Here is a 16,440-nt window from a genome sequence, read left to right on the forward strand (position 1 = left end):
GTGTCTATAATTTGATGTTTCACCCAATCTTCTTTAAGATGAGATTTAGTTTCCAATTACTTTTTGGTCTATTTTCCCTTAACTTTTTGTTGAATGTAATTTTTATTGCATTGTGATCTGAAAAGAAAGCATTTACTATTTCTGCCTTACTGATTTAATTTTGAGGTCTTTATATCCTAATATGTGGTCAATTTTTGTATATGTTCCATGAACTGCTGAGAAGAAAGTATATTCCTTCCTGTCACCATTCAGTTTTCTCCAAAGATCTATCATACCTAATTTTTCCAATATTCTATTTACCTCTTTAACTTCTTTCTTATTTGTTTTGTGGTTTGATTTATCTAATTCTAAGAGCTCAAGGTTGAGATCTCCCACTTTTATAGTTTTGCTGTCTATTTCTTCTTGCTATACCACTTGGTGCATATATGTTTAGTATTGATATTGCTTCATTGTCTGTGCTACCCTTTAGCAAGATATAGTTTCCTTCCTTATCTCTTTTAATTAGATCAATTTTTCCTTTTGCTTGATCTGAGATAAGGTTGGCTATTCCTGCCTTTTTGACTTCACCTGAAGCATAATAGATTCTGCTCCAGCCTTTTACCTTTACTCTGTATGTATCTCCCTGCTTTAAATTTGTTTCCTGTAAACAACATATTGTAGGGTTCTGACTTTTGATCCAGTCTGCTATCTGCCTCCGCTTAATGGGAGAATTCATCCCATTCACATTTATGGTTAAAATGACTAATTCTGTAATTCCTGCCATCTTATTATCCCCAGAATATGCTTTTTTTTTTCTTGCTCCCTCAGCCCTCTTTCCCACTTTTAAATTTATGGACCCCACTTGTGTCACACTGCTCACCCACTAAGGATCCCCACTTTGAATCTCTTTCCCTTTTTTGTACCCTTCCCCTTATTACTGTTTTCCTTTTCCCTTTTCCTCTCCCCTGTGGTGAGCTTTTTCTTCTCAAAGCACAGCCAGGTGATAAAAGTTCAGATCTTTTATTATCTCCAATATAGCCTGGTTAGCTTAGAGGTCTATCTCTCTGCTTGGTTCCAAGAGCTCCCTCTGAATGTCGCCAAATCCAAGGATTCTGTCCTTCAGCCTCTGCCTCTGCTTGTTGTGAGTACAAATGTTGGACTTCTTGTTCTTCTCAAAACACAGCCGGTTTAGCTTAGAGCCTTCCGAATGTCTCCAAATCCAAAGGTTCTGTCCTTTAGCCTCTGCTTCTGCTTTCTTCAGCCTCCAACCAGCACAGAGATGGAATGAATCTCTTGTCTCCTTCACTTGGGGCTCGGCTAGCTTTCTGGTGAGTCTTTCAGACCAACTTGGGCTCAGTGGGGGAAGTGCAGGAGCCCAGCCACCAACTACAGTGGTGTGAGATGAAGATGAATCTGGTTGTCCACTGAACTCTCCACTCGTAGCTTCTTCCTCTGAAAACTCTTCTTCTGCCACCAGCCAGCCAAGTGGAAAATATTCTGCCTTGCCTCGGAGAGAGGGCTTCTGGCGTAATTCCGCTGAATTCTCCCAAAGTGCTCTGTGTCTGCACCAGAGTGCTCCTCTCCAATGCAGCTGAACTCTCTTCTGCGACCAGCCAGCCAAGTGGAATATATTCTGGAATAGCTCTCTCTTTACTGGCCTTATATGTGAATCTTCCGAGAGAATGGGATTATGGGTTTTCTCCCATAGTGCTCTCTGGCCCAAAGAGCTTCAAGGGAGGTGTGAACTCACAAAGTTACAAAGTTTACTTTGTGAAGCTGGCATACTTGTGAACTCCAATGAGTAAAGGTGCAAACACAAGCATTGTACTAATTAGTTCTACTTAGTACCTTGTTTCAGGTTCTGCCCAAAACATCTTCTTGTAAGATTAGATCAAATTAGTTAGCAGTTTGTAAGGATTCCAACATCTCCCCCTTTCTTTTGTTTTGGAACATAGGATGGTCATGACCTCCCTGATTTCTCAACGAGGTGAGAACCCCACCTAAAAGGTAATCTCGCCTTCCCTGACATCTCAGGAAGGGAGATGAAAACACCTATCCATAGGTGTTATCCATAGGAGAAAACCCATAATCCCTCTCTCTCGTATCCCACAATTCCTCCCTCTTGTATAAAAGAAACAGATAGAGGCTCTTGGGAAGATTTCACCGGAATGACAAGAAGAGTGGAGCTGGCTGGAGGCTGAAGAAAGCAGAGGCAGAGGCTGAAGGACAAAACCTTTGGATTTGGCGACATTCGGAGGGAGCTCTTGGAACCAAGCAGAGAGAGGGATTATAGGTTTTCTCCCATAGTGCTTTCTGGCCCTAAGAGCTTCAAGGGAGGTGTGAATTCATAAAGTTACAAAGTTTACTTTGTGAAACTTCCATACTTGTGAACTCCAATGAGTAAAGGTGTGAACACAAGCATTGTACTAATTAGTACTACTTAGTATCTTGTTTCAGGTTCTGCCCAAAACATCTTCTTGTAAGATTAGATCAACTCTAATTAGGTAGCAATTTGTAAAGATTCCAACACTCCCCCTTTTTAATGAGGTGGGAGAAGATTCTCTGTAAAACAAATATATCAATTATTTTCTCTTTGAGCCATCTCTGATGAGAGTAAGATTCATATAATGTTCCTCCCCCTCTCTAGTTTCCCTCAGATATGATACGCTTCTTTTGCCTCTTCGTGGAATATAGTTTCCCTCTTTTATCCCCCCTTTCTCCTTTTTCTGATACTATCCCCTTTCCATTTCTACTTCCCTTTTTTAACGTTATATCAGTAAAATCAAATTATACATGCAGTCTTTATGTATATCCACAACAGAAATAAAGTTTTTAAGAGTTCCTTTTACCTTTTTCTGCTTCTCTTGAGTCCTATGGTTGGAGATCATTTTTTTGTTTAGACCTGTTTTTTTCCTTAGAAACAATTGGAATTCATCTGTATTAAATGTCCATCTTCTTCAGAGTATGGAAGAAACTGCTCAGCTTGGCTGGGTACTTTATTCTTGGCTGCATTCCAAGTTCTTTTGCCTTTCAGAATATCAGGTTCCAGGCCCTTGGATCATTTAATGTTGAGATAGCCAGATCTTGGGTGATTCATATTGTGGCACGTTGGTATTTGAATTGTTTTTTTCTGGTTGCTTGTAATATTTGTTCCTTAGTCTGATAGTTCTGAAATTTGACCACAATATTCCTTGGAATTTTTATTTTAGGGTCTTTTTTCAGATGTTTGATGAATTCTTTCAGTGCCTATTTTACCTTCTGATTCTATTACATTTGGGCAGTTCTCTTTGATGATTTCCTTTAAAATAGTATCGAGGCTCTTTTTTTCATCAGAATTTTTGGGAAGCCCAATAATCCTCAGCTTATCTCTTTTAGATCTATTTTCCAGGTCTATCGTTTTTCCTAGTAGATATTTAATGTTTTTTTCTAATTTTTCATTTTTTGGGTTTTGCTTGACTGATTCTTGATGTGTCAATGAATCATTGATTTCTATTTGTTCAGTTCTGATTTTTAATGACTTATTTTATTCATTAGCTTTTTTAAACTTCTTTTTGTATATGTCCAATTGAGGTTTTAAATGAGTTGTTTTGCTCTATGGAATTTTTTTCTATTTCACTAATTTTTTTTTTTTTTTTTTTTTTAGTGAATTATTTTCTTTTTCCAATTCACAAATCCTACTATTTTGAGTATTCTTTATCTTTTCCAATTCAGAAATCCTACTTTCCTGGGATTTTTTTCACCTTTTCCAATTCACAAATTCTGTTTCCTTGTACTTCCTGGGAATTCTTTATCTTTTCCAATTCACATTTCAGGAAGTTGTTATTTTCTTGCATAACTTCTCTTTCCTTTCCCCATTTTTCTTCTAACTCTCTTTTACGATTTTTATTAGTCTCTTCTAGGAGATGTAATGGGGGCCAGGTAACCTTCCCCTTGGGGATATTGTCTGGAGACTGTTTGTTATTAGTGTCCTTGGGGTTGCAAATCTGCTCTCTTTCTGTATAGAAGCTATCCATCATCCTTTTGATTTTTTTTCCTCATTTTTAAAGCCTATAGCGTCTGCCTTCAGGGCAAGGAGGTTACCAGCCTCCTCTGCAAAGCAGGGATAGGTATAAAAGGGCTGCAAAGAGCAGCAAGGTACAGGAGTGCTCTGGGAAATAGTTCCCCACCACCACCACTGTAAGTGATTCAGACCTGTTTAGCACAGGCCAAGCTGTGGAAGTGCACAGTGAAGAACCCCACTGTGCAGATTAGCGACTTCCCTAAAGCTAGAGGCTGAGCAGTGAAAGTGTCACTACCCCAGGCCAAAGCCCACCTGGCGGGCAGTGGATATTTGCAGCTGACCAGCTAGTAGTCCCATATGGACCAGAACTGTCTCTGCCCAGGGAAGCACAGTCCCTCGGGGGAAGTTCTATTGCCCCAGGCCCGAGCTCCATATTGTGCACATTAGAGGCTGCCCCAGGCTGTGCCCACCTGCCATGGAGATTTGTAACTGCCCCAAGCAAGCCCTGTACTGTAGAATGTTGCTGCAGAGCTGTGTTATGGTCTGCGCTGGGTCATTCACTTCCGATTTTGGGTGAGTACAGCCAGATCCTGTTAGGTTCTGGCATTTTTTAGAGTACTTTCTGTCTTTGTCTTTAATTTCTCTGCTGATCTGTTGTTTTGCAAGCAAGGCAGAGCAGTCAGCCTATGCCAGAGTAATTTCTATAATTTTTCTAACCGCAGAGATTACCCCCTCCCTTGGTCAGCTCCATTTGCTAGCCTCTCCTATCTCCTTGCCTCTGCTGGTCTGCTTCAGCCCTTTAGGACAAACCTTTCCTGGTGATCTTCCAGATTATCTTTGGCTGGTGAGTTGTATTTCTAATCACTGTGGGTTTTACCAGTCAAGCGCTATTTTTGAGGCTGAATTTAATAATTGGTCATGAGGTTATGAGAGGAGCTTAGAAAGTCAAGTATGCCTTCTCCACCATCTTGGCTCTGCCCCGAGATTGGGATATTTTTTTCAAATGATTATTAACAATTTCCATTTTTTTCAGCACCCGTCTGTTCCCACATCCATTCACCATTGATTAGTAGAAATTATCTTTGTGACTTTTTAACCACATTTCCTTATACAGTTTCTTCAGATAAAGGCCTCATATCTCACCTGCATAAAGAACTTTGTCAAATCTTCCCTTCCCAATAGAAAAGTGGTGGGAGGATTTAAACAGACAGTTATTCTTTTTCTCTTCTTTTTTTAATTAGAACTTTTTATTTTTCAAAACATATCAGCATTAGCCCTTGGAAAATCCTGTTTTCCAATTTCTGCCCCCTTTCCCCAGCCTTCTCCTAGATGGCAAGTAGTCTAATATATGTTAAACATGATAGAAATATATGTTAAACCCAATGTATGTATAAATGTTTATGCAATTATCTTGCTACACAAGAAAAAAACAAGCGAAAAAAAATGCAAGCAAAGAACAACAAAAAGAGTGAGAATGCTATGTTGTGAACCACACTCAGTTCCCTCAGTCCTCTCTGGGTATAAATGGCTCTCTTCATCATTGAACTGGAACTGGTTTGAATCTTCTCATTGTTGAAGGGAGCCACATCCATCAGAATTGATCGTTGTATAGTCTTGTTGTTGCCGTGTATAATGATCTCCTGGTTCAGCTCATTTCACTTTGCAAAAGGTTCTTGTAAGAGTCTCTAGGCCTCGCTGAAATCATCCTCCTGGTCATTTCTTACAGAACAATAATATCCTATAACATTCATATTTATCAATTTACTCAGCCATTCTCCAACTGATGAGCATCCATTCAGTTTCCAGTTTCTAGCTACAACATAATAGGCTGCTACAAATATTTTTTTACATGTGGGTCCCCTTCGATCCTTTAAGATCTCTTTAGTATATAATCCCAGTAGAAACACTTCTGGGTCAAAAGGTATGCACAGTTTGATAAATTTTGTGTATAGTTCCAAATTGCTCTCCAGAATTGTTGGATCCGTTCACAGTTCCCAACAGCAATGTATCAGTGACCCAGTTTCCCCACATTAGCTCCAACATTGGTCATTATCTTTTCCTGTCATCTTAGCAAATCTGAGAGGTGTGTAGTGGTTTCTTAATTTGCATTTCTCTGATCAGTAGTGATTTGGAGCACCTTTTCATATGACTAGAAATAGTTTCAGTTTCTTCATCTGAAAATTATCTGTTTATATCCTTTGACCATTTATCATTTGGAGAATGGCTTGAATTTTTATAAATTTGAGTCAATTCTATATATATTTCAGAAATGAGGCCTTTACCAGAAGCTTTAACTGTAAAAATGTTTTTTCCAGTTTATTCTAATCTTGTTTTCTTTAGTTTTGTTTGTACAAAACCTTTTTAAACTTAATATAATCAAAATTATCTATTTTGTGATCAATAGTGATCTCTAGTTCTTCTTTGGTCACAAATTCCTTCTTCCTCCACAGGTCTGAGAGGTAAACAATTCTATGTTCTTCTAATTTGTTTATAATATCATTCTTTATGTCTAGATTAGGAACCTATTTCTACTTTATCTTGGTCTCCAGTGTTATATGTGGGTCAGTGCCTAGTTTCTGCCATGCTAGTTTCCCATATTCCCAGCAGTTTTTGTCCAGTAGTGAATTCTAATCCCCAAATCTGGGGTCTTTGGGTTTGTCAAACATTAGATTGCTATAGTCATTGACTCTTTTGTTCTATTTCCACTGACCAACTACTCTATTTCTTAGCCAATACCAAATGGTTTTGATGACTGCTACTTTGTAATATAGTTTAAGAGCTGATACAGCTAGGCCATCTTCATTTGCTTTTTTTTTTTTTTCCCATTAATTCCCTTGAAATCGTTGACCTTTTGTTCTTCCAGATGAATTTTTTTGTTATTTTTTGTTATTTTTTCTAGGTCAGTAAAATAGTTTCTTGGGAGTTTTATTAGCATAGCACTAAATAAATAAATTCGTTTAGGTACTATTTTCATCAGCTTAAATTCTGTAAAATACACAGAAAACTTGTGAAAAAACAACATTCCACAATTCAACAACAACAACAACAAAAATACAGTGGAAAAACCAAATTAATCTTTCCATAGCTTATCATTGTTAAAAATCCCAAGTCCCCTGAAGTTAGGAACATTTGAGTTCAAATCTGGCCTCAGACACTTAACACTTCTAGCTGTGTGATCCTGGGCAAGTCACTTAATTCTAATTGCCTTAGTCTCCCCCCCCCCCCCCCCCAAATAAATTGATATTAAAAAAATAATCCAAAGACCATTCCTAATGTAGTCTGGGTCCAGAAGGGACTTACTTTACACCTTGTCTTTGTCTCTCTTTGACTTATCTATGCCCTTGGGCAAACCATCTAACCATTCTATACTTTAGGTTTTATTGCCACTCTATAATGAAGAAACTAATTGGGGTGATGAGCAAAGTAATTGGCATTTGTGAAATGGTTTGTGGGGACTCTCTATAAAAAGCTGCTACCCTTGGCAATTGGCACTTTGTTCTGTTGATTTCTCAGAAGAAGCTATAGGCATGTAGGTCCTTTGACATCTTCCTTCAGAAGATTATCTGTAAGAAGTCTGACTTGGCTGATTGAACAAGATATATTTCTTTCAGAGGAAACTATTTGCTTTAAGAAAAAAATTTTAGATCATTCATTTGCTCTTTATGGGAAAAAAGGAAGATCCCTATGTGGTCTGTGAGAGCTGGGCTTTAAGGAAAGCTGCAATTGACACTTTTAAATCATGATGGCTGAAATTTTTGAGAGTCCTATATATACCAGGGAAATCTAATCAGTCAATACTTAAAAGAAATTAATTTTGATTATTCACTGGAAGAACAAATACTGAAGTTGAAGCTTAATGATTTCAGCCACATAATGAGAAGAAAGTTCTCGCTGGAAGACTCTGGTTTTGGGACAGATTGAAGGCAAAAGGAGATAGAGCAGAGCATAAGATGGATACATAGTGTCATGGAAGCAAAGAACATGAGCTCAGGCAGACCTAGAAGAAAGTAGAAGAGTCTGATATACTCTAGTCCATATGGTCATGAAGAGTTGGACATGACTGAATGATAAAAATAAGAAAACTATGACATGTTGAATGATTGACCAAAGATAGATCCTTGTAAATTTGAAAATCTTTGCGAGTTTGAATATGGCTCAATTATTTATTTAACAAGCGCTGCCCTGACGTAGATATTGTACCAAATTTCCTGAAGAAATTGTTTATAAATGACAAACTCACTCACTCTCTCTCTCTCTCTCTCTCTCTCTCTCTCTCTCTCTCTCTCTCTCTTTCTTTTGCCAATTCTGGTACTGAAAATGAAATATAATAGTACATATGTACATGGAGCTTATAGTCTAGAAGGCAGCTAAGCTACCAACGTAGCTGGAGTACAAAATATATGACTAGATTGTTAGTGAGTTAAAAGCAACATTATAGGAGAGAGAAATGGGAAGATATATCTATTTGTCAAAGGTTTATATAATATAAAGTCCAAGTAGAAGAACAATTTCTCTGTAAATGGTCAGATCTTCTAGAGCAATAGCATGAAACTCAAATAGGAGCTGAATACTGACTTAGAAAATTCACAACATAACCCTCTCTTTGATTTTTGTGTTTTTATTTTATTAGATATTTCCCAATTACATTTTAATTTTGTTGGACCATGTTTTGAAATGCCTTTGTTCTAAAACTTGCCTACTGCATTAAGCTCTAGAACTTTGCAGAAGTTATTAAATAAGATCCATAATAATACCTTTTTTAAAAAATGGCCTATTCACACTTGAAAAATCAAATGAACAAAGAGTGCCTATTGTCCAGACTTTGGATGAACAAGTTATAGACCGCTTATCAGTGCAAATATTGAGGAGAAAAAGTGATCCTGAGTAACCCCTCCTTCCTTCCTTTCATCTCCCCTAATTTTAAGTCTAGAACTGAAGCAACTTGTTTGATTTTTCTGTCCTGCAACCAAGTGATTAAGGATAATAAATGCCTAAATATTTGTGTTAAGTTGAGAGGATAAAGTGCCTTTATTCCCATGGCTTGGAATCATGCTGACTTTAATTTTCCCCAGAAAAAGACTTGTCTGAATGAGTGCAGTACTTTGTGATTTTGTAGTCTTCTTGTATAGTTTTCCCCTTAGGAAATGGGTGGGAAAAATCAGTGTTGCCTGACTTTTCTTGGATTATCTAACTCCCATTTAAGGTAAGACTTCTCCATTTTCCTAATTGATCTCCCCAGTTTAATAAGAAATCAAGCATTCTGTTCGACAGGTTTTTGTTGTGGGGTTGTCAGGAAAGCAAGCTTTCTGGCTTAACTGCTCTCAAGGGTATATCTGCCTGGTAATTGGTTGCACTGTACTGTCTTTTTAAAAGATCTTTAAGGAGACAGGATACTAAAATCGATCAATGAAAAATGCTCTTTTTCCAGAGCAAGAAGTAAGGTCTTTTCTTTTTAAGTGATAGAAAAGCAGTTTTCCTCTCCAAAGTTTAGATTTAACCTTCTTCTCCTAAATTGTTTATTTAGAGTATATTGTTTGTAAGGCAAAAGTGAGATAACTGGGCCACTAGGTGTGGCTGGCCTACAGTATGAAGAACTGAATTCAAAGTAAGGTTCAGATACATCCTAGTTGTGTTTCCCTGGGCAAGTCACTTCAGTGCTATATTAGTGGTTATAAGAGAGTTGTTAATAATCCCCTTTAAATCGGGTACAGATTTTAGAACTGAAAGAATTCACTCATTCTCGAATTATTAGTTGCAAAATGAAAGTTTATGGTTAGATAGAAATCAGTTTACCAAGAGACTGACTTCTATAGTGGCAACTCTATTGGAAAATGGAGTTTTGCACTGAGAATGCAGTTCTCAGTGGACAGAAAGTCCTGGCAGCTGAGTGAGCTACCATCTGTAAAAGATCTTTGTTGAAGGAAGGTAATATATTGGGTCTTAGTGAGGGCTGGGACAGCCCAAGCAGATCAGACCCAATGGGGGCTGGGACAGCCCAAGTTGGCTCATTTACAAGCTGGGTTTCAGCTCTAGCTGGAAGTTGAATAGAATTGAATGAGTTTCTTTAATTCAATAAGGTTGGAATTCTTTTGCTCTAGACTGAACCAAACCCACCTAGATAACAGAGAGAAACTGTTTGTTTTATTTTCTTCAGCCGGGGTCCCGTCACTGAGGCAGCGTTGAAGATTTTCTCCTTCAAGGAGTTTTAGAATTTTGGAGTCCCTTTTTCAACTTAACCTTGCCTCAATTTCCTCATCTGTTAAATGGACAAACTGTAATGCCAGACAAACTGAGGCAAGATAGAGATTAGAGAGTTTTTAATATTTTATTTGAAAGGGAGAGATTTACGGGGACCAAATGGATCCATGGTTTGGTCCCAGGGCTGAATGAGACTATCATCTCCAAGAAGCCAGCATCCAGCAGCCAATGCAAGTTCTCAATGACATATTTATACACTACTGTGTATACTAAACAGAGTTGGGAGGAGGGGGTGAAGTCCAAACTCTAGTTAGAGAGAATCTCCAGGCAGGAACCATTAATTCAGTTCTGACAGGTTGGGGGGTAGGACCATAAATTCTAACAAATGAGGAGTTAAGAAAGTGTCTGACTACAGACACAAAGTCTGGATTCCTCTTTTATGAGTTTACTCTCATTGACAATTTATAACCTTAGATCAAATAGCCCTGAGGTATATCAGTCTTCATGAACCACAGGGGAGGTTTGCAACTAAGGGGATTGAGTCAAAACAATTAAGGAAACTGAGGCAGGACTGTGTGGGGCAAAAAGACTTACCCAAATTGACTACTCAGAAATTACTCATAAAAAGCAGAATTATTTATTGTAATCTCAAGAAGCGGACCCCATCCTGATCTGTGAGCCGAATTTCACAGCAGGAGAGATCCACTCCCTTGACAGTGCTCACAGCTTTTATACATTTCAGACAAAGAATTCCCCCCCCTCCCCCAAATCCCACCCTCTATATGGTGTGATTGGTCACATAAGTCTCCATTCCCCTATTTGGTCAGTAAAATGTAGTAAACAAGGTGATGTATAGCATTCTCACCAGTATCCTTCTTTGAACTATGGAATATAGTCCAGGCCTTATCTAAAATCACCTGCTTCCTCACCATGTAGCCTCTTTTGGACAGTGGAATGTAATCCAGGCCTTATCTAAAATCACATGCTTCCTAAACTGAGGCCTTTAAGGCTTTAGCTAACAGTCTCTGATCAATATGTGCTTGATCTTTCTTCACTTTTTCCACTCAGGGAAACTGAGTTAGGACAATTAGGGAAACCCAGTCAGGATAATAAAAGAAAACTGTAGCACTGCAAAACTAGATAAGGAAATGGATAACCACTCCGGTATCTTTGCCAAGAAAACCCCAAATGGGTTCACAAAGAGTTGAACACAATTAAAAATGACTGAACAATAACAGTGTGTTTCTGTGTGTATGCACACATATGTATTCATACATAGACATATATGTGTATATATGGTGTCCCTTATGATGATGATATAGTACAATAATTGGTATTATCCCTGTTTTGCATCTGTTTTGGTCAAAGTTACATAACTACTAAATGGTTAATCCAAGAGGTGAACCCAGTCCTTCTGAGTCAAATTCTACTAATATATTTTCCACTATCCAAGTTATCTTTTAACAAGCTTAAATTATAATGTTTTAGCTTTCGTTGGCACTTCTGTGATACAGTAGATAGAACATTAACTAGAAAGCTAAAAAGATCTCGGTTCAAATTTATCTTCAGTCACTTCATATCTATCTGCCTCAGTTTCCTTATTTATAAAATGAGGTTAAAAGTGAGATAATGATCATGTAGTACTTCTCAAACCCTTATGCATTCTATAAAAGTTATTATTTATTATTAAATTTTGAATCAAAATTTGCTTTTTCAATTGACAAAAATTGATTTCTTGCAGAATTAATAATGTGATTTTTTTTTTTTGCACTGATCTCATGTATAGAGTTTTACCCCATTTCCTTTGATGCTGGGGAGATAAAAATTGATGTAGGGGAATGTAGTATGTATCCATAGGATAAAGTAGTTGGCTTATTTGTGAACCAACACCTGACTTTGGCCTCATTTAGTACCATACTCTACTCATAAAATGCATAAAGACTTCCCAATTGATGGGTTTTGATTGGCTAGCTAAATCCACTCTTCTTAATTTGGGCACCTATAGCTCCTGCCTTACATTCCTTTCTCAAGACTTATAAGTATTTCTAGCACAAAGAGATTCAACAAGGACTCGATTCTTATTCTATTCTCTGTTTTATTCTCCCTTCTTTTTTAAATTTATAATTTTTTTAAAAATTATTTTTGTAATTTTATTTATAATTTAGGAAAATTAAAAGTAGATCCTTATGAAAAAAAAAAAAAAAAAAAAAGAGGACAACTGCCCTAATTGCATTGCCCAGTCAGTAAAGCTTATATCCCCATCATCAGTTGCCTTCCAAGATTGAACCACTATCAAATATAAAAGACAAAACTCCCAGCACTTGAGTCTTTTATTGTAGATGTGCATTCCTTATAAAACAAAACCATTAACTGTAGAATTCTTAAGTCTATGAAGTACTTCAAGATAAACAATTATTAATTTGATTTGCCAAAAATGTTAGAATGTTTGTGTTCAGCTCTTGGGATCTGATTTTAGAGACGTCTAGTCTGGCATCTTCATTTTAAAAATGAGCAAGATGAGGCCCCCAAAATTTAAGGGATATGATCGAGATTCACATGGGTAATAAGTGATATCAGAATTTGAACTTAAGTCTTCTGTTTTGAAATCCTCCACATTACTTCATTCTGCTGTGAATGCCTGTTATGTATGACTATCTTTGGGCACAAAAGCAAGATTAACTTCCTTTATTTTGCTCCAGTATTTCTTTGACCTCTGTTTGATCTTGTGAGCATTTTATACCCTAACACTTTCCTAGATAAGTATTTATTAGCTTTAACAATGTTTCAAGTCCAAATATGACCTATTTTAAGTAATGTAGAAATAGAATTTTCCTTAACCAAGAATAACCTATATATATATATATATATATATATATATGTGTGTGTGTGTGTGTGTGTGTATATATATATATATAATCAATGTATATTCATTTTAGATGGAATCTGGGAGAATGTTGATCTAAATGTGTTGGTAGCATTTATTAAGTGACTAGTGTGTACCAGGTACCATGCTGGAGATACAAAGAAAGTTAGAAGAAAGTCCTTGCTCTGTAATATCTCATAGTCTAATGGGGAAGACAACACGCACACAACTATGTAAAAATAAGCTATGTACAGGACAAGCTGGGAATAAGCAACAGAAGGAAGACACTAGAATTAAGGGGGAATCAGAAATGGCTTCTTGTAGATTATGGAATTTTAGTTAGAAATTGAAGCCAGATAATGGGTATCAAAGCAGAATAAGAAATACAGGGTCTGTGTGGGTGGGTGTAGGTGCGTGGGAGGGGGGAAGATAGTTAATAAAAAGGCCTGGTGGAGTTTATAGTTGGAGGAACATTCAGTAGGCAGATGCCCCTGGATCACAGAATACCTGAAGGGAAATAAAATAAGAAGTCCGAAAAAGTAGGAGGAGGCCTGATTGTTAGGGGCCCTGAATGCCAAATAGCACTTTATAATTGATCCTGAGGGTGATAAGGAATTGTTGAAGTTTACTGAATTGGGTATGGAAGGTAATATGGGGAAAGTATTTAGTAGTTTACTACTGTAAAAATGATGTGTCCAGTACATACATACACAAACACTCTCTCTCTCTCTCTCTCTCTCTCTCTCTCTCTCTTTCTCTCTCTCTCTCTCTCTAAAATACTATGTAGTACTATACACATACCAAAATAGGGTTTATATAATGCCACATAAAGATACTAACAATAGCATAGTATATAGTGTTATCTATGTGCGCACATATACACACACATTCTAAAAACATGGTATCATGGTGTCTGTGCCAGATTTAAATCCCCTTTTAATCTGATTCCACTTTTGAATTATGTTCACCCTTTGACCTCTAGGAAAATGATATGGAAAAATTTAACTTGTTTGTGTAAAGGCATGTGTTAGTTTAGTTTGTCTAAGCAATTGAAGCCTCAGCTTGAGATTTACAAAGTAAAGGTTAATAGAATCAATGGTTTAATAATCTTATTGTTAAACTTGAAAAGAAAGTTGAACAGGAAATACTTTAAAAACTGGTTAGAGGAGATAATTATTGGGAGCATTGAGAATATAATTGTTTATTATATCTGGTGTAATTGGTGCAGACAGTGTTTCAAACAACCTTAAGGCAGCTTGTAATTTTTTTTGGTGGGGTGGGAGCTACTTCTACTTTTGCTTGCAGGTTTGGCAATTTCCAGGGCCAAAAGAGGCAAAACTTCCTGAAAAAGCTTTTAAAAATTAATTACTGTTGGAACAAGGCATAGGCTTTGTGTATATATTTGACTCTTCCACTTGGGTGACCTATGTGGTTTTTAATTGATTAATGTATAATATAGGATACCTTGAGTGCCTTATCAATGATTGTCACACAGAGAACTGGACCAAGGTTAGATCTATTCCTGTTATCTTTGTAACATAAGACCAAAGAAAGGATTGTCTATGAAATTATGACTCTATTATAGCTTTGTTAAATTATGTATTAAATATAATATGCATATCTTAAGGTATATATTAAGTATTAAGTATATTGAGGTTTGTTAAAAGTATATATTAAGTGTATATACATCTTAAAGTATATATTTAGTATGTTAAGTTTTGTTAAAGTATATATTAAATGTATATGTATACATACATATATTAAGAGATATTTTAAGTACATTAAGAAGCAGGTAGGTGGCAGAGTGAAGAGAGTACTGGGCCTAGAGTTAGGAAGACTTGTCTTCTCCTCAGATACTTACTAGCTATATGACTCTAGGCAAATCACTTCACCTTGTTTGCCTCAATTTCTTCATCTGTATGTTTGGGACAAAAAGAGATCTACCCAAATTGACTACTCAGAGATCACTCCTAAAAAGCAGAATGATTTATTAGAATCTCAAGAAGCGGACCCCATCCTGGTCTGTGAGCCGAACTTCACAGCAGGAGAGAGCCACTCCCTTGAAAATGTTCACAGTTTTTATACATTTCAGACCAAGAATCCCCAGAATCCCACCCTCTATATGGTGTGATTGATCACATAAGTCTCTATTCCCCTATTTGGTCAGTAGAATGTAGTAGACAAGGTGATGTATAGCTTTCTCACCAGTATCCTCCTTTGAACAATAGAATATAGTCCAGACCTTATCTAAAATCACCTGCTTCTTAATCACTTATCCTCTTTTGGAAGGTGGAATAGTCCAGGCCTTATCTAAAATCACATGCTTTCTAAAAGGAGGCATTTAAGGCTTTAGCTAACAGTCCCTGATCAATATGTGCTTGATCTGTAAGTTCTTCACCTTTTTCCCACACATGTATAAGGAAAAGGAAATGGTAAACCACATCAGCATCTTTGCTAAGAAAACTTAAAATAACTGAACAACAAACATTTATTTATATATACACATAAAAATGTTAAGATATATATTAAATATGGCAGTGTTAACTCTTGACCTGCCTGAATGAATAAAAAAGCATTTGCTGAGTTTTTATTATGTGCCAGATGTTGGTGACACAAACAGAAAATATCATTCAGTCCTCCCTAAAAGCTCAATCTCTTTTTTGGCCAATAGTATATAAGAAAAAATTCAGTTGTGGAGAAAATTGAAAGGCTGAGAACTCCTGGGTACAGTAGTGAGATGAATTATTAGTCCTGAAAGACCTTGTTGCTTGTCTCTGTCCCCTACTAGAATTTCTTCCACTCTCTTCTATGTGTTTTTCATATGTTGTATTGATGCTTCTTTCTTTTTTCTTCTTTGAATCATTCTCACTACTCTTCCTCTGCTATTCTCTCCTTTATTAAATAAAAGAACTCCTTCATAATAAATGATTATTTATTATTATTAAATTATTAATGATAATAAATAAGTTATTAGTATTTTTAAAATAAGTTTTTGTAATGTTCTGGTTAGTTTTCTGGAGGTCTCTGGGGCAGCCTTCTTTTTAGTAGATTAATCACCAAGAGAATAGCCAGGTGTTAAAATCCAAATCCTTTATTATCTCCTTCAAAGTCTTGTCTCCTTGCCTGGGGCTTTGGCTAGCTTTCTTGGAAGCCCTTCAGAGTGGCCTTGGTCTCAGTGGGAGAAGTGTAGGAGGCCAGCCACCACGATGGTGTAAAATGAAGAGAATCTCTCTGAGTCCGAGAGCTTGTGCTTCAGCCTCCAGCTGCCACAAAGGTGGATTATGGAATGAATGAATGTCTCTGGGTCCGAGCTTATATGCTCTATTTTAATTATATTATCACAGGTGTAAATCTTGTAGAACTATATTAAGTACTAAGTACATGTACTGAAATAGAAAAC

At 36.8% G+C, this 16,440-nt stretch overlaps 1 protein-coding gene across 1 annotated transcript in view; it reads left to right on the plus strand.

Annotated features, from left to right (window-relative positions):
- The window catches only part of KANK1 (KN motif and ankyrin repeat domains 1), a 292,071-nt gene that overhangs the window by 155,768 nt on the left and 119,863 nt on the right, over nucleotides 1–16,440 (plus strand). The window lies entirely within an intron of this gene.

This window comes from Antechinus flavipes, chromosome 1 (assembly GCF_016432865.1).
Source record: "Antechinus flavipes isolate AdamAnt ecotype Samford, QLD, Australia chromosome 1, AdamAnt_v2, whole genome shotgun sequence".
Taxonomy (NCBI): Eukaryota; Metazoa; Chordata; class Mammalia; order Dasyuromorphia; family Dasyuridae; genus Antechinus; species Antechinus flavipes.